Source organism: Vigna unguiculata, chromosome 4 (genome assembly GCF_004118075.2).
Source record: "Vigna unguiculata cultivar IT97K-499-35 chromosome 4, ASM411807v1, whole genome shotgun sequence".
NCBI lineage: Eukaryota > Viridiplantae > Streptophyta > Magnoliopsida > Fabales > Fabaceae > Vigna > Vigna unguiculata.
The window spans coordinates 19,488,624-19,512,899 of record NC_040282.1 but is presented as its reverse complement, the minus strand read 5'-3'; the positions used below and the strand labels follow the sequence as shown (position 1 = coordinate 19,512,899).

Genomic DNA, 24,276 nt, shown 5'->3' with positions numbered 1-24,276 from the left:
GTGGGCTTGAGTGAAACACTTGTTCTTGTGAGAACTGGTTCCCATTGATCAAGGAAACATTTTGCCATGATTGTCGACCCCTTATAAAATTTTTGGATGCACTTGTGAATCTTTTTGTTTTGTGAGCACCACAGCTTAGGCTTTGTCTTGCTAATGAAACACATGTTCCAAAGAATTTTTTCAAATAAGAGCAAGCATGATTGACATCTTTTTTTGTTGTTTAAATATGTTCTCTTGAGTTGCTAGATCATTGCAATTGTGTTCTTTATCTTGGCCAAGTTACCTTTTTGCTTGAGGACAAGCAAGGTTCTAAGTTTGGGGGAGTTGATAATGTTGATTTTTACTATTATCTTACTTATCTTTTGTTGACTGAATCAAATTCTCTTGAGCTTTTAACCCTTTTAATCCTCATTTTTACTTTGTTTTTGTGAATAATTACATTTTGGGTTACATTGATCTAATTAGACCACTGATCCCCATTTTTCTTGTGAAATTCGGTGATAGGAAGCCTTTGCCTCAAACTGAAGAAGTTTTGAACCATAGAAGATAGAAGAAAAAGAATTTTGGAAGATTCAAAGCCATACAATGAGCGCTAAGTGTTAGAAAGCCATAGCTAAGCACCATTCTTCTTGTAACATCCCGGTCGGATATTACTAATTTAAATTAAAAGAAATCACTATTGAAATATAAACCACATTTATTATAACGTCATTCGCAAAAACGCGGGAAAAATTAAAAAAATCCTCATTAAGCATAAAAATAATAACTGCAAATTAAATTCCTAGTTTTTACATCTCCAAAACTGATAAATTAAATTCGATTACAATATGAACAAAATCAAAAATAAAATCCCCAAGTAGCTCCACTCAGTCGATATGCCTCACCAGCACCACGTACAACATCCTCTACTCTCATGTAACGAATTACATGATCATCGCCAAACACAAGCAGATATAGGGTGAGCTAATATATAAACATATATACAATTAAAAAATATATGCATGCACTCATCAAAGGAACTATATCTTTTGATTCCACACCACATGGCCACCACCATGTTATCCATGTTCTACGTCTTTACATGATACCCTCAAGATACCCTTTGTTGCCTTCACCTATAAGTCACAACTTGTAAAACACGTGCGGGAAACTTGCTACGGACCACACTCTGTAACGCCAAGTTGACTTCCCAATACGAACCATAGTTCGTATTTGTCCCAAGACTACAAAACTCACCAACTAACACTAAAGAGGGAAATCTTCCTGGACCCATCTGTACGATCTATAACTGGCACACTCATACCGACAACACTCGCCAATTTGAGCTACAACTCAAGGAATGCTCGTGTCAATCCGCCATCCCGAGCCACAACTTAAGGGATGCCATTATGAGCCACAACTCAAGGAATGCTACAACAAAGTTCATCCTTAAGGTATCACCCAAAGCCTCGTAAACCACGCACATCCAAAGAACAAGCCACAAGTCGTGTAAAACTCTAAGTCTCATTATGCACCTGCAACTACTATACCAAGCACACTATACTAATACTTGACCATGGACCTAGGATATACATGCTTCCACGAACCTCCTCGCCCATAGTCCAACACACATGATCCAACAACTACGAACTTCCCCCCTCGTAGCAGCACTCAAGTGTGAGCACGAAACATACGAATCTCCCCACTCGTATCCTCACACAAGAGCATCATAATATGAACCTCCCTGCTCATATTATCACATGTTCAACACCAGCCATGAACCTACTCGCTCATATTACTCTTGCTCTCTTTGTTTTTGGAATGCTCTTTCTCTTTTCTCCCACAAGAGTATGTCACGTCGCTTTTTATACTTAGCTGCACAACGAAGGAACTATGGCTCATTGTCAATGAAATTCAGACCTCTCTCCACGAGTTCTCTCAAATCACATTTGAGTGCTTGAGTTCTCTCAAAATTAGTTGGAACAAATTATCTCCTCATGCAAGCCCTCAAATCCTCCCAATTTGGAATGACATATTTTCTACCAATGTGAACCAGATTCTGTCTTGAATGCCACCACTCAAGTGCATGTGTTATAAACCTAGAAGTGCACAAATCTACTATACAATATTTACTACTCCTAATAATGAATGGATGCAATTTTTCAATCTTTTTCTCCCAAGCTAAGTATGACATTGGACATACTTTGCTGCCAAACTGGGGAATGTCATGCATAGCCCTATGATGCAAGTAATGCTCACTATATTTAGAATGCAAACTATTTTGATCCCAAAAATTATCATACAAAGTAGAATAGGGATACACAGTCATCTTGGAAACAATTTTGAAAAACAAGTTTCTTAAAAAAATTGAGGGAAATTTCTAAAGAAAGTAGTGCTCATGGTGATTGAAAGAACTTAGAAACTTGAACAAAGTGTGGAAGATGAAATCAATCACAAGTGGACCTCCAGGTTAGGCGAGGTGAGTCTTTAAGACTTCTTAAGTACCAAGGCCAATCCTTGCCAAGATACACTTGCAAAAGGTTTCAAAGAGCACACAATTGTCTAAATGCTAAGTAAATATAATCACTTGAGGCACGAAGCATAAAACACACAAACAAGACTCAAAAAGGAAAAACTAGCACACTAAATGCGGACCCCTAAATGGCAAAAATATGAGCGACTTTGGTCTCACAACTTAAGCCTCTAAAACATATTGCAAGAAAACATGAATATAAGCTATGCGGCCTAATGTAAGGTGAGAAAGCACCTAGAACTTTCAACACACTTACAACTAAAGCGAATCCCTATGTAGTATGCAAAGGTTCTACTTAGGAGATGTGATTGAACACCTTGTGGTTCCCCAAGACACCTAAGTAGGTCAAGAATTACAAGTAAAAGCAAGCAAATGTGGAGCACAAAATTTGGTACTATTAGGAGCAACCCAAGAGCACTATGATTTTATTGAACTTTGGGTAAAAAAATTAGGCAACTAAGAAGCTCCACATATACCAAAAGAAGCGACCAAATTGTAGAGAAAGAAGTAAACTATGAAGATGCAACAATTACAAGCCACAATGGCCAAACAAAAGTCTTCAAAAAGATGGTTCAATGAGCACCCTTGACTACTAGTAAAGAAAGCCTTAGTTGATGGCTTATGTGCACACGCCAATTTGAACACCCTTGGGCACTTTGTGGATAAGAAAATTGCAGCACCAAATAGCCAAACAACAACAAGAAATTGCACAAAATAGCAAACAAAAACAAAGAAAACTTTGTCAAATCCAAATGGTTAACACTCAACACTCTCAACAAAATTTGTAGCTCAAATCGGACTAGGTGTGGGAGGGAAGGTACTTGCCAATTGAAAGCATTAAGCTAAAGCATTGAATCACATCCACCACCTAAGATGCTACCACTATCTATCAATAAGTAGAAAGCATTGCATCACCCAATCAAACCATAAAAACTGAGAGCATTATAAGTGGAAGGAATCAACAAATAAAGCAAGAAAAGCCAATTAGAAATGCTAAACCAAAGTGGAAATCATGAAACAAGACGGAATTGAATAGCCAAAAAGGACAATCAAGAAATTAAGGCTTGAAAGAACGGAAAGCACGTCAAAAGGAATCCTAGAATGGAACTAGAATGGATTAAAAACTGAAAACAGAAATTGCAATACTCATAAAATGCTTATGGTATTCATTGCATTGGTGCTAATTTGAGGGAACTAATCCAATCCAATTGAAAGCAATTGATGGGAATATGGAATACACTCATAAACAAGCAAATGTATAGATCAAGAGCACTAAAATTCTGAAGCAAAATACCAGAAAACGCTGACAGATGCCTTAACTTTGAAGATTTATCATATTTTTTGTACTGGACATATTTGAATGATTCTTTTTGCTAATTTTTCATCCAGATGTTAAGAAAATTAGACAAAAATTAGAAGGTGATTCGGTTCTATGAATCGTTCCAGTTAAATCAAATAAGAAAAGTTGCGTCAGGACACAAGTGAAAACAACAGCAGATTTGCATTGAAAAACACAGAAAGTTGACTCTACTTAAAAAATTTATATAGAATTCAATTCTCAACATAATGGAATGATTCTCGTTGGATAATTTTCGTCGATGACTTAGTTTTTCAAAGCAACAATTAGATTACAATTTGGTGCACTGAGTCACTCGTGACACTTCTCAAACAGAAGGTGTGCAGTGGAAAAAATTGAAAACTGAAGCAAAAGCATATTGAAAGTGGAAGATGTTCAATGGACAAATCAATTCTAAAAGTTAGCTACTAAAATTTTGGTCGTTCGATAGCTACTTCAATCGCAAATAGTGACTTACATATTTTGGTCGTTAAATTTGGTGACTAATTATTTTTTATAGTAAATAATCATATTGTTTGTGAAATCATATTGATAATTTTAGCTCCAAAAGAAGAAGGTAATCCATTGTTAAGATGGTTGCTCCCCACTCATGTTATATTGAAGTTATGACTCTCTTTAGAGCATGTTGTGCTTCTAAAGTGAGGTTATTCTCCTTTCTTCATCGTTTGTTGATGGTATACAAACATTCGTTCTTAATACCATAACAATATTATTCTTAATATATGCATGATTCTTGTTAAAAACTGAAGGATACGTATTAGTCATTCAATTTGCACATTGGGAGATAATAAACTATTCATATTCCTCCTCTTTTACATCTAAAGAAACAATTTCAATTTGCACACTCAGTTTTGTAGAATAAAAACACAACACCAAATTGCTTCTTTCATTGCTTCAGAAAAAAAAACGATTTTCAATGAAAAAAACAACTATTGAAAAGATGAATAGTTAAAAAGACTTATAAGAAACAATTTTAGCTAAAAAATAGATTTACATAACTTTTATGCTATTAATATATATATCATTTACCTTTTCAGATATTTTTACCAATAGTACCTTAATTCAATATTTTAATTTTAGTTTTTTTACATATGATCGAGTATTTTTGTATTCATTAATTTTTTTAATGATGTGTGATGATATTGATAACGCTGTCGTTGACGCGATCAAATTAATACTACTTATCTATAACAACTTTAGTATTGTTAAGAAAGTAGTCAACAAAATAGTAAGGGTAAAGTAACCCAAAGTCGTCTCCCAACGAACACGGAATTGATTTTTAATAAGTTAGTTCTTATAAACTATACAAGAGTTAGTCAAATAAAATTATAAAAATATGAGGGATAAAGATTAAAAGATAAAATAAGATATAAAAGATAAAAAGAAATAAAAACAATAGTAAAGAAAATAGATTGATTCCATTGTTTTTTCAAAATAGATTCATCATCGGTTATCTAAAGATTATTGCTCAATTAATTATTGTTGTAGATTTACAAATTAATCAAAGTAAAGTCTCAATTAATTTGTTGGCGTTCTCACTTTTAACCAAAGTACAGTCTCAATTACAAATGAGAACTTTTAGATTATCCACAGTAAATTCAACCAAACTACAGTCTCAATCAAATTTACTATGCCTAATCATGTCTATTCTTTTATCTCCTCACCAAATAAAAAGCTTAATTAATCAAAGTAAAGTCTCAATTAATTGTAGTTAGAGTAAATACCTTTAACCAAAGTAAAGTCTCAATTATTGGTAAAAACTCATTTAATCATATGAAAGTTTCTAAATAAAATCAAAGTAAAGTCTCAATTCAATTTAAAAACCCTTGAACTCATATGATCAACATGCATATAGATTTAAAATCATTACTTTTTACGTGATTCAAAGATAAAAGACATAGATGAATTAAAACATCAACAATAATAAAAAGAACAAAGAAATTAATTCATTCTAACCTCAGAATCCAATTAAGAAATTACAATGGAATCAACCCAAGAAGTTTAGAACTCCATGAATGCAAAATAAAGAGAGAAGAATAGAGAGAAGAAAAGAGAGAGAAAGAAATTAGGTCCCCCTAAAGGTTCCTCAATTCCGACGTGCCGAGCTTGTTTTCTACTTCTCCCTTGGTCTCTTTATATAGGAATTGGACTGAATTTTTTTGTTGTTAAAATCTCTCAAATATCTTTTAAAATAAAATAAAGATAAATATTTAAAAATATTTGGAGAGATACAAACTATTTGACAAATATAATTGGTTGATAATATCAATATCTAATATAATTAAATTAATTAATTAATTAAAGATATATGATAAATTATCACCAATTAGTATTTGTATTAATTTTCCAAATCAACACTTTGCAATCTCCATAAATTATCTTCTAAATAGTCCAATATCTTCAAGATATATTTGTTTGTTGTGGAACTAAAAAGATTCAAGAAGATCTTGTCATATTTAAAAAGATTTGGTAGTTATTATATTTTAATATTTTATGATATAATTAAATAAGATAATTATTTAAAAATATCAAATAAAATATCTAAAGATATATTTTCCCAAATTATCTTCTATCATAAAGATAAAGAAAATCGCAAGGTCCAATTTTTCTTTCCTCTCTTCTTGGTTTAGCCAAATTTCTTCACTTTTTCAAGCTTGTCTTGCCGTCTTCATGCAATGTTTGGCTTGGACTTTTGTGCTTTTGATAATTTCTTATTCTTGGATTTATCTTTAAGGTGTTATGAAGCTTTAATCAATTTATTTCCACACCTCCATGAGCTTAACTTAGCTGCAACTGCACTAACATACTTCAAAATATCCAAAGAACATTTATGCAACTAAAAAGTTATTTTTAACATGGTTTTGTATCTCATGCTCAATAAACCCAATTATAGGAAATCTCAATTAAATCAATCTTTAAACACACAAATTTAATTAAATACCCAGAATTAAACACTGAATGAGGGCAAAAATACGCACTCATCATATATATATATATATATATATATATATATATATATATATATATATATATATATATATAAATGTTTAGAAAAATACAAAATCGAGGAATGGAAAAAAGAAGAAAGACATTAAATGATAAAAGTAATGAACCGTATATAATGCAAACAAAATTATAGCGAAACCTAAGACTAAACCTATGTAGCAACAGTTGTTTGCCATACATATAAGTTCTTTTTCGTCCTAGTGTGGTCACACAACAAAACCAACATTTTATTTTTGCTTTCAAAATCTTGTGCTAATAAGTACTTGTTTAAAACTTGGATAACTTTCAACCATGAATTTTTGTACTTATTCTTTTTTTACATACAAATTGTTCAACTCCTGGTATCCATTAATTTGTTCAAGACATAATGTATTATAAAAGGATTAAAGTTACATATATTTTCATAAACACAATGAGGTAATATAGTAAAAGGAAAATTTAAAAATATTTAAAATATTAATTAAAATAGCAATAAAGATGAAATGTAAATAAATATTTTTTTAGAGAAGAAAATAGTAAAAGTTATAATTCGTTTAGTATCTAATTTAAAAATGATATTTCATATTAAAAAAAATTATATTGATTTATAAAATTCTACATGATGGAATTCTTCAAATGGTAAGTCAGTCTTTTATTAATGAGTTTATTAGAAAAAGAAGTAAATATTTAATTAAGAAGTGTCATGAGAGAAATTTTTATTTGTAATATTTTTTCTTTAACCTAGAAGGAGACAAACTTGAATGGATTTATATGAGTTTATATTTACTTTTATATTTTTATAAATAGAAAAAAAAAACATCTAAAATAAAAAGAAATTAATCACCATAAAAGCTCTAGTAAAAAAGTGTACCCAATAACTCACTTTTTTCTGGATCAATAAAAGCCAACGGTCTTATGTAACCTTTATCGTGAGTAAAAATTATAGAAAAATGTTACTTAAAGTCTCATTTAACCCCTAAGAATATAAAAATTTAAGATTAAACCATACACAAAAAAATAATAGTAATGTCTAATTGACTTGACAAATTTAAATTACATAAATTTTTATATGAAAATATTTGTTGGCATATATTTCATCCAAATGTTACTTTTCTCCGGTATTTAATAACACCACTCTAAAATTATAAAAATTCAAGATAACACTTAATAAATTTAATGTTAAATTTTCTCAACTAAAAAAATAGTAAATAAAAAATATTACAAAACTAATATAATGTGTCGCAACTTTTATTTTTCTATAATTTAGTATTTAGTGTATAAATACTAAATATTGCGTCACATAAGCAATGGAGGTTAAAGACATGCAGAAAAAAAATGTAAAGAAGAATTAGGACATTAAGAAAAAAGAATAGCTTTCAAATAAATGAAACTTGATAAAAAGTGTATCTTAGTCCAAAGAACTTGCTCAATACAACTCGTGATGAAAGAAGTGAACTTTCATGTTCTTAGATCAAGAGAGACAAAAGTTTTAACATAGATATGCATGAAACAAATGTCAGACTTTATTTCACCTTGTCACTGCTTTATCTCTCCAAGAAAAAAGCAGAAAGAAAAAATAAAGGAAGAAAAAAAAAGTGTGAGACATATTTATGGCAAAAGTATTAATAAGGTAAAAGTATAGATAAATTACTTTGAAGAAGAAAACTATCTTTGCTATTCTTCTTCTCTCTAACTAACTAGGTTACAAATTGTTTTTTCTTCATCTCACATCTCACGAAACCTACTCTCTTTTTTCTCTTATAACAATTGTTTGTGTTGGCCTAAAAAGAAAGAAACAAATTTGAATGGATTTAGATAAATTTAGATTTACTTCTTTTTTTAAAAAATTGTTTAAAAGTTGTGAGGTCATTCTACATGTGATTTTTGTGTAAGCATTTTTGATTTAGGATAAAGTCATCTTGACAAGAGGAATTTCCACAATAGGTTGTGCTACAAAGTTAGACACATGTTTCCATATTGTCATGCAAAATAAATTTGAAGAAGAGTTTTCTTTCCTTTTAAGTATATAAATATTCTCCTTTACATAAATTCAAGCTACCATATTGTAAAAGCATCGACTATTCTATACAAAAGGTGATGAGAATATTGTTGGTAAATATATTTATTATTCATCATTGTCTATGTACTTATAATTCTCTCCAATATTATATTTGGGGTGTATAGGAGAGGATCGAGATCATAATGCATATTGTGATAGACATAATCTCAGTCCATGTTATGATAATAATATAAAGGTTAATACATATATTAGTACACCTTAAACATCCTCATACTAAAGCTATCCTACCTTGCGCACAGGCTCGTTAATTCAACTAAAAACCCACAAAAAATGTATATAGGGGCATTATTGATACAAGCTAAAATGCATTGTAAACTATCAAGTGTGGTTCAAATGCGAATTGCATTATTCAATTCGACTATGAAAATCAAGTAAACTAGATATACTTGGATTAAAAATTTGTTCGGTTAAATAAAAACACAATGATAACACCTCAAGAAGACTTAAAGATGGAAACAATTGGAAAGCGAATGGAAATTGCAACTTACGAGGTTCAAGACTTAAGCAATTGAAAAATTAAGTCGATTGCAATGAGAACTAAATAGAGATGAATGAAGAAGGTTCTGAGATTAGTGAAGCGGAGTCGTCACTTGAAGCTCACACTCAAGATAAAACTAAAAAAACAAAGACATCCATTTTCTCACAATTTCGCCAGAGTTTTATCACTATTCAAATTTTGTTTTACAAGCAAAGAAGGTTGGAAAGCAAGAAACAGGAAAAAAATAAAGGTAGAATAATGCAACCAACATACGTTTTTCATGCTTAAGGAGGAGAGGCAAACATATTCATCATAGAACTAACATACTCCTCTCTTATATTTTCTCTCCAAGTTAGGCTTTACAATAAAGAGCCACCATCTCCTATAATCCACGGCCACTACCGTCAATTATTAGAAATCACGCAATAAGAATATAATTTCTTCAGCATAAGCACACTCATAGATAATAGTAGACTTATAAGTAAAAACACATAAGAAAATTTAACGTGGTTTAACACCTCAATGTCTACATCTATGAATAGTCAAGAAAAAGTATTACTGCTCAACATGCAATTTTTTTTTTTTCAAAAAATTGCAAACTTTCATAAACTTCTTTGTGAACAAAATTGCAAACCAACCTTGTGCAATTTTTTGTAAACAAAACTATATATACTTATCGTGCAATTTTTTGTGACAACTGCATATACTTGTGCAATTTTTTTGTGGACTTATAAGCCATCTCATCTCGTATAATCTTTTGTGAACTAAAATGAAAACCTTCCTTGTGCAATCTTTCCTGACAAATTACAAACCATCTAATGACACATTTATCCAAGTTTCCCATGCATCCAAGAGACCTATTAAAATGGAGTGACAACTTTAAAAACAATTCTTTTTGTGTTGTTTTATTTATCATATGATTTCATATGATAAAGATATTATATATCTCCTGCTTTTATTTATATTGATAGAGATATCATATATTTGATTCTCTTTTATTAATATCAAATATTCTATTTTATTTGGTTTTTAATTTTCCCTCTATATGATGAGACATTGTACTCTATATATTACACAAAGGTTCTAATAAATCAATAAGCAAGCAAGCTCTCTTTGAGTTGTTTTTTACCCAAACTTTTCTTGTGCGTTTTTTGTACGCATCCTTTCTTCTTTCTCTCATGGCTTATACATATCTAGCATCATATAAAACTTTAGTAAATACTCACTTCAAAATCAACACTAATTCGACTGGCATATAGTCAAAAGCTTTAAGTAGTTTTTTTTCTATTTGAAAAAATTCATTAAAAATATTATATACATATATATATATATATATATATATATATATATATATAACATGTGTTCAATTTAATAAATTTTTCTTTTATCATATATAATTTTCTTTTATTTTTTAATATCCCAAAAGAAGCTCACCCCTATCACTAATGTCAAAATGGCTGCCTACGAGGAGTAACGTGTTCCAGATTTTGAAAACCAATTTTTTGCCACAAAATTTTGTTTTATTTATTATATTTTTATATATTATGTGTTACGTTTTTTTATGATATATTATCTTATTTTCATAAAAAAAAAATTCTTGCAATCTTCAAATTTTTGAGTTATCATGATCATCATCTTTATTGATATCCACTAGCATCTTATTTTAAGAAAAAAAAGGTTAATTTAAATCCACCAAAAATTCTTTGGTGTTTGTGTTTTTGTTTTGAATCCTAATAGTTAACATTTTTCATATTTTTAAAAATCTTCTTAATTAACTTCATAAACAAAATTTGTTTAATCAATCTATCGACAAACTTGTCTAATATGTGTTGTTATACTTCAGTGTATTAACACACTCAATTAATTTGTATTGTTAGACTCATCTAATCATTATGTTGATAGACTTATCTAAATCTGTATCACAAGACTTGTCTAATTAGATAATCGATGGAGTAGTCTAATGTATATTAATAGACTCGTCTAATATGTATATGAACAAACTCATCTAATGTATACTGTTATAGTTGTCTAATTAGTGTATTGACAAACTCGTAAAATATATTTTGCTATACTCATCTAATCAATATAATTATAGACTCGTGTAATCAACGTATGAGATGACTCGTCTAATATTTTTTTTTCAAATTTACAGTAAATATAAATAATTGTACTTAAGTCCTTGTTAAATCAATAAAAAATTATTAAAAAAACTTAAAAACATACCTTAAAATTATTTTAAAAAACTGATTTATTTATAATCGTTTATAAATAAGGATAATAATAATAAAATATTTTGTCAACGTGGTATGCATGATTAAATATGTGTTTATCATGTAAATATGCGTTCATAGTGTATTTCTATTATTAAAATAAGATATAATCAAAGTGATGCATATAAAAAATTACTTTATAAGAGGAAATAATTATAATTTGCACATTCAATTTTTTATTATAGTACTTATTACTCTTTTCAATGAGAAAATAAAATGGTATTTGTCAGAAAAAAAAAATCATACTACTACATTACGAATAGCCAAAATAATGTCTTACAATTGAAACTTAGTTGAAGACAGAACATTAATAAGCAAAAGTGAATAATAATAATTAAAGAAATTGTATCAACTTTAGAAAATAAAATAAAAAATAAAAAAACATCAGATCCTACCTATTCATTTTGTAGCAATTGAAGAAAAGAAAGTAATTGAAGAAATTGTTGAATTTTATATATTTGAAAATGTTAAAGACATTTATATTCTGTAAATACTCTTTATAAATTCTAACAAAGAATTATCACATTTAGAAAAAGAAAATATACCTTCCAAAAGTTCCTTAAACTAGTACGACTATCATTAGAAACTGCAGTCAAAAGAATCTATCTTTGTGTCACCTTGTTACTGTTTTCTTCAATTTTCTCCAAGAAAAAAAAGGAAAAGAAAACAAATGAAACCTATCTTTCTGTCACCTTGTCACTACTTTCTTTAATTTTCTAAAAAAAAAGGAATCTGATGAGTTGGCTATTTTAAAGGAATCAAATAATTTACAACATAGAATGTAGGTCACGTTTATAACAAATTCAATGATGATTTGTTTAATTCTTAAAAAATATAAAACTAACTTTTATTTATTAAAAATATAAATAAATAATAATAAAATAAAATAATAGTCCTAAATAACTAAAACTTTTTTTTTTAATTACAAACACCAAGTTTCATTCTCAAAATTTCAAACTTGTTTGTTAGTAGAGACTTAATAAATATATCAACTAAATGTCTTGTAATAAATAAGAGTTACATCATTGTTCCTTTGCAATTCTCTTAACAAGGATAGCTTGATATTTACATATAACATAAAAAGATAAATTGATTGTTATTAGGTCCATGTATTGCTATTAAGTGTACGTGTGTGTGTTAAGTTTTTTATGATGACCATAATACCATGACAATGATTGACATGACATGTATGTGATAATCTGAAAATATTAATTTGTTGCTTTGATAGTCGACTAAGCTACTAATCTAGTTAACTAGGTTAGGAATTACATAAGTGTTTGATATTACACTCTAAACTACAAAACGAAATTATGCATAAAAACATGAAAAAAAAAACTTGATGACATTCCAAAAATTGTAAGAGGGAATTCATATAAATATTATATCTCTCCGAAACAAAAAGTGAAAGTCCAACTCCTACACCAATCACACCAAATGAAATATCATAAGAATAAATAATCAATAAACTAACTAAAAATATTTTCATGTAACCATGTATGTAGTTTAAATTCGTAAAGTTAGGTATTATTTTTATTTTTTGTATGTATGGTTTAACCATTTAATTTTATATTTTTAAGAGTTAAATGAAAGTTAAAAATATTTTTTTATCTTCTGCTCACAATGAAGGTCACAATCATGCAGTTATGTAATTTTTATGCATCATTAATGTTTTTTCTTCTAAAGTTTAAAATGGTTTTATATCCAAATGTTTGTCGATGTAAAATGATGATAATTTCCTTATTTTTTATAATATTTATTGGAGAGTTTTTTTTTTTTGTTTTCTGAACTGATATTTTATCTATGAGTTTATTCAGAAAATGGTTTATATTTTCGAAAAAAAAAGATGAAAAACCTACTAATCCTTATATTGTCATGTAAAAAATGTGATTTTAAATTTATTATAAAAATGCTTACGATAAAAAAAATTGAAAAAGTTTTAGAATTTAATATTTTACAATTAAATAATATCAATTATGTGTCTATCTTACCATCAAATGAAGCTAGAGAAAAAAAAATGAGCTATTAAGCTTCATTTTATGGTAAGCAAGCATATAATTAATATTATTTAATTCTAAAGTTTCTAAAACTTTTTTAACGATAAATATCTCTGCAACAACCTTAAGAATAGATTCTTTGGCATTACGATATAGGGGACCAATAGATTTTTCACAATTTTTTTCTATGAACACAATTCTTTTTCTTCAAAATGAACTCACGAATACAATATCAACTCAAAATACAAATAAAAAAAAAAGAAAATGACTAACAAAGACTATTAAAAATAAAAATTTATCATTATGTTTATTAAAAATATAAAAAATGTAAAATCCCTAAAATCACTTTGAGAAAATATACTTTTCAACCTCATTTTTTTTCATGAGAATAACCTGATTCAGTTGCATTAGTAAAGTTGGATGAGAAGATTTTGAGAATTATCTTTTAATAGAACAACACATTCATTAGTGTAACTTTTCAACTTCCAAAATGTTACCCTTGTTGTCCAATAACTCATGTGATTGTTACAACATTAAAACCACTTTTCTCTTTAGTATTAGAAAAAACAAATATGGATCATTACAATAGTAGAAACATGAAATCTTACGACAAGATATCGAATAACTATATATATTCACACATTAGACAAGAAAATATGAACTATGTATAATTGATATAGTTAATAATAAAATAACTTTTGGAATCGTGGCTTTCAACTCGAATAGAAGATGGTGAAAAACTTTTATGTTTCATTTAACTTCTAAAAATATAAAAATAGATGCATAAATCATAAAAAAAGTATTTAATTGACATTTCATGAATTGAAATTGCAAACATAATCATACACTACAAAAAAAAGAGTTAAATTGCAAAGGTTTTAATTTCGTTTAGCGGGGGTTTTTACCCTTCACAAAATAATTTGTAGGGGTTTTTCAAACCTCCACAGATAGGTTCCCCACAAGTTATTTGTGGAAGTTTTCTAACACCCCTAGTACTAGGTTTATATTGTGGAAGTTTTTTAATGGAGGGTTATAACCTCTCCTATTCATGACAATTATTTTGTGGAGGTTTAAAACCTCCTTTATTTTCATAAACCTATTTGATTCCAAAATTTTTGTTTTTCATTTCTTTTTTGTGGGGTTAATACCCTCCTCAATTCGAGGATTATACTGTAAAGGTTTTAACCTATTTTTTTGTATTATTTAATTTGTGGATTTATTACTGTATTTTTCTTGCATTATTCAAATATCATAAAAACAATATTTTGTTTGTAATTAGAATTTCCTACTATACTTGACAATGTATGTCACCATTTGAGGTACTTATATTTTTATATCAACAATATTTTTTTTTGTAAACTTCAATCAAATACTTCAACCAAAGTGCTCAAATATATATCATTAGAACTTTTGATTCTCAAAATCAACATATTAACATAAAAGCAATTTAAATTGAAAAAATTACATCTTAATCCATACTTACTCAAAGTTCATAATACACTAAAATAGTTTCATCCTAAAAAACATCATCAACACCCTAAATGTTGCTACCACCAGATGATCCTCTTGTACCCATATAAGACTCAGGCTCATTTGCATCACTAGTTTGCTGAAATTATAAAAGATAAATATTAGTTGCAAGAAGGACGTCAACCTCAAATCATGAAATCAATATGCATATACTAAAATAGTTTATTACTAGATCATTGACCTGCCCAAAAATCATGATTATTTGGTATCGATGATTAACTCACACCGATACAGTATAATTCTTGTATCAAAAATCACATCACAAATAAGTACAAATATAATTAGTTTCCAAAGGCTGAGCATTTCCAAATGCATATTTCCAAAGACTGGACATAACTTACTTGAGGTTGAGGATCAAAGAAGGTAGTTAATTCATTAGGGATCTTTCCTTCCTTCATTATCATGTAGGCTTTTAGTGCACCCAAGGTGGTTTGAATTTGGGATTCTAAATTAGTGTACTTTTGTTGCCACTGATCAAAAGATGTTGATGATGTGGCAGCACTAGATGAAGCAATGCTTAAATCCGAAAGTCGAAATCTTGTATTTCTAAATGAGTTAGTAGGAGCTGCTCCTAAACTCATACATCGCAACCTCCCAGAATGCTCTGGGGCCTACACTCTACCAACAACATCATTAGGGGAAACCTCTGATTGATCATTAGTGCTTTGAGTCAAACCTAGTTCAATTTGTTCCTATAGGCATACAACAATATGTAGTGAAAACTCTAAACATTCAAGGAAAATGCACGAAAATATCATATTATGGTACAACTAACCGATATAGCCTTTGCCGCATAATTTACAAATGATCCATCCTTTCTTTTATGAGTATCAATGTATAACTTTCCCCAACTAGGTAGCTGTCCAATTTCCAAAAACTAAATAAAAGGAGAAGTTAAGTTAAATAGTAAAAATTAAAATATAGTAAAGTGTCATGTTAACTAATATCATTACCATCTCATGTATTCTTCTTGACATAGGTTTAGAACCACAGGTATGAGGAATTGCTTGCTTTTTGCGATTTTCTCTATTTTTTTTACAAATCTCCTATGAACAAAAAAATTGTAAGTTCACATAACAATAAAAAAAATCTACACAAACAATTCACACCATTCAAAATAATGTAACTTGTACCAATGTTTCCGGTTTTAGACGATAAGTAACAAAATGAGCCCATTGAGTTTTGTCTATACCATTTGGCACATTACTTATGATTTCATTTTTGCTTTTCATTGGATCATAGAACTCATTCCATAAATTCTACCTATGTGCAGCCCACTTCCTACCAAGAGTTAGTTTGCAATACCGTTGTGCACTAGCTTCACCAGTCTTAAAACAAAATTGAGGCTTTTGAGAAAAGAAGACATAGTTAGTGTGTAAACATTTGAGTAAATGTAACATTTACAAAAGATATAAAGTCATACATGCATAAAGATATACCTGTAATATTTCCTTAAAGCATTCCAAGAAGTAAGTGTCAGGCATGCCTGTTTTCCCATACCATCTTTCAAAATTAATTAGAAACAAGTTACAATCAATTGCCTAACTCATCAAAGTCCACAATGATGCGTTCCCCACGAGGGAAGTTATTTACTTCTCTAACCTTCACCTTAATTTTCTTGATAACTCCTTCTAAGTCTTTAACCATAAAACAACTTACTTAACCATAAGTAAAATTTTAAAAATTATGGTCATGTAAAAATAAATATGACATATACCTATTGCATGAATAGTCCAATATGATGAAGATTCATGTCGAATATGTTTTGTAGATGTTTCGTGTTGCTTTGAGTTCTTAGTGGGCAATGAGGAATCTATTGGTGGTTTTGTACTCATTGAAGTGTGTGATGAGGTTTCATTTGTTGGTGCAGGATTTGTTGATGGTAAAGAATTAGCTGGAGGTTGAAGTGATGATTTCTGTGGATTTCGGAAACGCTTCACCTTTGGCATGGCTACATATATTTATGAGAAACCAACAGTGAATCACAACAATGAAAACTAGATATAAAGAATGCATGGGGAGAACTGTACCAATTCTAATTTAACTTCTAAAATCCATGAGAATTCTCATCACAATACCATAGACATAACTAAATTTACGAGTAACAGATGGATATTTAATCTTTCGTTTGCTTTATCCCTCTCAATTTTTACGAGTAACACAGTGTATTAGAAGTTAAAAGTGGACTTGGGATTTTAAACCATATTTTCTAGTGCAAGCTTTATAATAAATGTCCAAAATTAGTAACACATATAACTAACTAAAGGGGTCAGCACAACACTTTGTCATTAATCCATTTATAGGAGTGCAAAAACTTGCATCTTTATGGCAGATTTTGGAATTCACACTAGTGGGATAAGATTTTGTTGTTTATAGCAAACTCCTAGTTATAATGTCAAAATTAGTTAATTGGGTGCATCTTGCATGGTAGTCAATCAAATTAATGATAGGAAAAAAATCGGCATCCTAACAAGTTGCTTCACCTTAAATACTTTTACATATAAAAATATCAGCAAAAGCATATTTTCATGTAAGAAAGGAAATAATGGGCTAAATAAATTAAAAATGACTTCGGTTAGACTAATATTGTGAACTAGATAGAACGGAACATATATATCTATTTATGAAAATCCATACTGCACCAAATGAAAATCCATACTCTTGCTTTACCTGTTGTAGAAATTCAATTATTCAATTACCTAGTTGGTATTTTAGGTTGCTGATTAACGTTACTACTTAATGTCATCAGGTTGAGATAATTAACTTTTGACTTTTATATTTATCTCTGGTGACTTTTATATTTTTAATGGTTTTCTATATGTTGTAGTTTCACAAGTAAAGCTCTAGAAATACAACTGATAGACAAAATACTTGTGGAGCCTTCAGTACATGTTCTCTATTGCAGACTTTAGTTGATTCTAACGAGATGAGGTTTATAAATTCTACAAGGACAAATTGGTTAACATCTTAATTATTGAGAAAAGTCAACTAAGAATATGAAGCAGAAAATTCTAAAGAAAATTCTATAATGACATATTATCTAAATATATATAATGAGGATTTGTTATGCTTTTCTAGAAACTCTATATAAGTTATAACTTGTGAAGAGAACCAGAAAAGAAAGAGAACTAGAGAAGAAAGAGAACCAGAGAATAAAGAGTACAATTTTCATTATAGGTTCTTTATATATATGTCCTTCCTAACCTGAAATTGACAAGAGGAAGCAACATATAATCACCTTAAGAAAATAACATTAAGAAATCATTAAGTATACATGCATTGAAAATAACTTTGAATATAAAAAATCATTACCTTTAAGAAAAAAATTATTACTAATTATTTTTTCAACTCATACATTTGAGTCAAGGATATCACCATCTAAATGGTTTGTAGCCAATTGCACATATTCATTGTCATTACTATAAAATTTCTCTAGCTCTTGATCTTGGTATGGCTTATTTTCATATACCTATTCTACTATTTCTCCTATTTCATAAAAATCTCTTGGCTTTAAATGCACAATAACACTCCATCATTTATTGACCACATCATCTACATAATATACCATTTGTGCTTGAGATGCCAAAATATAAGGTTCATGTTCTTCATGATCTCCAATATGAATTAGTCTATCAAAGTTAACACACAATTAAAATTCCATTAATCCTTTTTATATCCTCTTTCTCGTGTAGTATCTGCCCACTTACACTTGAAAAGAACAACTTTGAATAGACCATAATAATTAAGCTCAATGATATCCTCCAACTTTCCATAATAGGATAATTTTGCTTGCCTTAAGTTCCTATCAACACTGCTTGATACACAAGTTGTATTAGATGTTAAAAACACGTTCCTATCAACACTGCTTGATACACAAGTTGTATTAGATGTTAAAAACACACCACTATTTTGTGTTCTCAATCCCTCATCTTGAGTCAATGTTCAAAATTTAAATCCATTGATGTTGTACGCAGTAAATCTGTTAGCATTTTCCAATGGACCTCGTGCTAGAAACTTTAAGTCATTACACATTGTATTTGTTGTTTCTGGATTCATAATCTAAATAAAGAAGTTATGTTAGCCCTAATTGAAAGAAAACAAAGTAAATAACAGAAAGTGTACTATTTGATAACCCACCCGCCTTTGAAACCAATCAATAAACTCATTAAACACTTTAGTTTCGATCTCAATGGTTGAAGGTCGCCTTCCCCTTGAACTTCTTTTTATTAGTTGTCTAAATTCACGACATATATAATCAAACAACATGAATAATATAATTTAATTAGTTTAAATACAAATCACACACTTAATGTAGATTACTCACTCAACAAATGGTGTGACTACTGCACAATTTAAAAGCACATATCGATGGGCTTGTAGTTTTTACATCTGAGTTAAAGTAAAATTCGAGGAACCTCCTAATGGCTTCCCACCTTGTGGGAAGATGGTAGTTGTTCTTCTATGGTACTGTTAAATTTTTTGCAAAATAAAGACAAGAATAAAGACACAAATGGTAGTTGTTCTTCTATGTAGGCCACAAAAATAATGCTAGTTTTAATAATATAGGCCACATAAACATGACAAATGACAATGAATAAAGAGATAGAGAATAAATCCAGGATGCTAGTTGAGATTAGGTAATGCGTCCATAGACGACTGCAAGTAAAAACAAAGTGAATAAACACATTAATGGACCATAAGTGATACTCTTAGAAAGCATCGACCAAGAGATGCTGCAAACAAAAGGACTTGAGTTTTGTGCCACAAAAGTTGTCATGCCACACAGGAATTAAGATTAAAATCAAGCATATAATAACAAGACCTACCAACCAAGTATAGTTATATAAAATATCAAAGGATAACTAGTAAATCAATTCAATCATAGCTAAAAACGTAAGTATCATATCATGAATGCTGATAGTCTTAATATTGCTTGTTCAAATTTCTGAATGAGATTGTTATGATGTGGAAAAGTATTAGCTCAAATGGTTGAGAGTACTTAATTGTGTGAGAGGACTTAGGTTTGAGTACTATGTATGTCATTTGTGTGTTATTTAATTGTTATTATTTTAATTATGTGCATGACCATGTTGAGTGATAATAAAACCTTATAATTATAAGAATTATCATGAAACATGAATTGGTTGAGTGGTTGTGCATTAGGATGACATTGGTTTGGTTATGAGTTCAAACCTTGGTAGAACCAAAGTAAACTTTCTTTTTGCTAAAATTATTTTTGGCTTGAATGTGAAAGGGCAGAGGACATCCTAGCTGAATGGGCAGCCAAGTAAGGGCTGAAAAACCATCTCATAATTGTGCTTGAATGGCAATTACCACCATCAATGAGATAATTTTCGTTTTGTCCATTAATCACCCTTAATACCTAATTAAAAAGTGAATTAAGGGAGAGAAAGAGGGTTTCTGAGGCTACCATTAGAGAGGACCTTGTGAGGAGCGAAATTCCAAAGAAAAAATTGTGATTCTGGTGTTAAAAGAAGAGTTTTTTTTGGAAGGAATCAAAGGGAGGGCATTGGTGCTCAAGGGAAGACTCATAATTCAAACTCTAAGCAAAGGAAATTCTAGGTTAGGGGAGTTTTTCTCGTTATTTGTATTCTGGGTGAATAATGGCCTGATCTGTAGTATGAATTACATGAGTATTATCTGTTTCTGCATGAACTGTTGTGTTTCTGGAAAACATTCCAGAAAATAGACGCCAGGCGACTCATATGATTTTCGTGTTTTTGGGTTCCTATGAGAGGAACCGTCTGGCGATACATTCACGACCGCCAAGCGATGCATAGAATTTCCCGACCGCTAGGCGACACGAGCTAATTGGTTGTTTTTTTATGTTTTCTGGGTGCTGGGTCGAATCTCATCGGAGGGAAAGTTAACCTTACTCTCTAAAGGTTGGGTGTGATGTCAAACAGTGGGGATATTAATGTATTTTCGGGCATAGTCGAATGAAACAGTGTAAGGAGGCTCTAGGATTGATGAATTGCGAATTGTTGCTTAGGGAATCAATTAGCGGAAATTGAATTTGGGTAATTTGATATTATCAAATGGAAAAAGTAGTATAATTGGATTATTAAATAATGGGAAGTATGGGCGAAATTGTATAGGAGGAATTGTTGGAGAGAAGAGTTGTGCTGGTGCTGAAAATCGGGGAAAAACTGCTCAAAATAGTATGCACCGCCTGGTGGCACGGGGCTGGCCGCCGGGCGCTATATCAAATATGTGAGGGGTGCTCTGGTTCGCGAAAAATGCTGTTTTTCGTACTTTTTGCGCAGCAGGAACTGCCCGGCGGTAGTACAGTCCCGGCAGGCGCCACCTTCCACTTCTGGGCGCTAGGTGCCAACACTTTTTTCTGGTTTGCGCAGTTTTCGTAAAATTGCAGTTCCGGGTTCGTTACCCGTCCGATTTAGGTGAAATTTTGACAGGTGGTCCATGACATATGGTTCTTCACTTTGAATGTTGTAGATTTGATTTGGATGTCAGTAGATAGAGATATAAATTACTCGATATGGCTGATTTTGGAGTCTTTAAAATGCATGAATAACCTCTTGATAATTACTAGTAACTTCTAATGAAGCATGATTGGGTTATGTGGTAAGTCTCTTTTAATTTGAATGTTCCTTTAGATTAGTCACATATGGAGAATTGGTTATTGGTGAATGCATGTGTGACGATATTAATTTGCATTGGTGCCAGGATCATGTGCTTAAATTGTTAGAATGTTGTTGCTTATACTTGTTTGAGCATGCGTTATTCATAAGTTAGAATCGAATGCTAGCATAGGTTTAAAAGGGAAGAATATACATTAAATGTGAATGGATTGATTTTACTTTGTTCTGGGTGCTTAAAAAATTAGTACTACGCAAGTACTGGTGTAGCGCCTGGCGGTGGTGTTTGACCGTTGGACGATAGCTACAAAACCAGTAGATAATTGAAGCGTGTAGCGCTTGGCGATAAGGGTTTTCCCACCATGCGATACTTGTAGAAATAATAGCATCAGAGGCGCTTGGCGCCTGGCGGCACGTGTCCCCCGCCAGCCGGTCTGGAAGCCTTTGCGCTTGGCGACTCGTGTGGAGCGCCAAGCGATTTTTTGATGAAGTAGACATTGTGTTTTGCTTCCGTTGGATGTGTGTGGTCTACGAGACTTTGAGCGATATCTCAAGGGTCAGATGCTGGAGTATTCTTGGAGTTGTGGCTTAGGATGGAGGGTAATACGAGCATTCTTTGAGTTGTGGCTCGGAATAGCGAGTGTTTTCGCATGTGTTCTACAAGTGGTGGCTTGTAGGTTGGACAACAACGATAGCTTGAGATTATCAACCAAAGACGTAGAACATGGATTACATGGTGGTGGCCATGTGTGATGAGACCAAAGGATGGAGTTCCTTTAATATGTGTGTTTTGGTTATATAAATTGTTGCATATGTTTATATTCCTTTAGCTCACCCTATCTGCGTGTGTTTGGCGATGATCGTGTACGCAGTACACGGGAGCAGATGATGTTGTAAGTGGTACTGGTGGAGCGTAGAGTAGGAGTGTGGCATAGTTGGGAAACTTTATGGCAACATTTTATCATTTTTATAAGTTTTAAGGATTTTCTTGTAATTATTTGAATTATAGAACTTGGCTTTATAATGAGACTGAGTTGATAATGTATTATGTTTAATAAATATTTGGATTGGATTTGGTTTTATCAGTGTAATAAAGTTTTAAATTCCCGTGGTTTTTGGGAAACGATTTAAAATAAATGAAGTATTATTATTATGTTTTTGTTTTATTATTTAAATTCATAATATTCCGGTGATGTTTGCTAGTGTCCATCTGAATGGAGAGGCAATATTGATTGCTCTCTTCTAACCAAACCAACAGGTTCAAAACCCAATTTTGATGTTGTTGAAATGAAGACTTACACTGTGTATGATATATGCTTGTCTTGCCACAAACATGTTCAACCATTTGAAATAACTTGAATAATAACTTTGAAGCTAGAAGTTTTGTGCCTACATAAACATGTTGTTCTTTTTTTGGATTCTGTGATTAACTTTGTTTATAGACTCATCCAAATATGCCAGAATTATTCACTTATGCTTATGCCATTGAATAGAAATACCTTTGATTTTGATCAATCTCAACATGGCACACTCAAATGCATTCTATAGTGAATGAGTTACTAATGAGTTAGAATGCTTAATATATAAGGCTCCACCAACAAACACAAATGAAACTAAAATGCAGAAGTTGACGTAAACATACTGAAGAAGTTGAATTCACTTTATCTTTTTATTTTGTTCACATAAAATAGCCAACAAAGCAAAATTAACCTTAATGTTTATCTACTAGAGAAGTGAATAACTACCGGATAGGACACAGAGGCAACACCCTTCGATAGCAATGTCTAAATCACCTGTTAAAGAAAAAACAAAACATAACATCCAACACTTCTACCTCACACAGTGAACATAAAATATTTAACATGAACATCAAAGATATATCGATAAGGAACCTCTAGGTAACAAAAAATTCCAGGTGTACCTTGACTCTACAAAAGCCACTGGATCACAACCACATGTGATGGAGGGCCAGAGTGACGGAGAGGGCGTAACAAAGTTGAATCACGGAGTCACTGACTCGCTACGAAAGAGACTAACATAGAGGCTACGATGGAGATGGCATGACGGAGACGGGAAAACGAAGACAGTGAGACCGAGATGAAGCAACGAAGACAACGCCGACAGAGATGGCACGACGGAGATGGTGGGACGAAGATGGCGCGACGAAGACGGCGCGAGGGAGCTGGCGCGAAGAAGACGGCACGACGAAGCTGGCGCGACGAATATCGCTGCAACGGAGGCTACGACATGGCTTAATCACGGAGCAGAATCGATTGGCACTCTGAACTTAGGTTTTTGAATGAAAGGGAAAAATTCATTACTTTTCTGATTTGAGAGGGAACACATGCATTCACTCAGAGGTAAATGTGTTGCAATCTGCGAAGGTCATAAACCTCCTAAAAAAATAAAAAAAAAACCCCTCTATTATCAGCTTTTATAAAATCTATCAT

At 31.0% G+C, this 24,276-nt stretch overlaps 1 long non-coding RNA gene across 1 annotated transcript; it reads left to right on the top strand.

Annotated features, from left to right (window-relative positions):
- Nucleotides 1-16,296: 16,296 nt before the first annotated feature.
- Nucleotides 16,297-17,156, top strand: LOC114181003. The gene is made up of 3 exons (XR_003603716.1): nucleotides 16,297-16,385; nucleotides 16,674-16,675; nucleotides 17,047-17,156. It is a non-coding gene; the product is annotated as an uncharacterized LOC114181003 (long non-coding RNA).
- The last annotated feature ends 7,120 nt before the right edge of the window (nucleotides 17,157-24,276 follow it).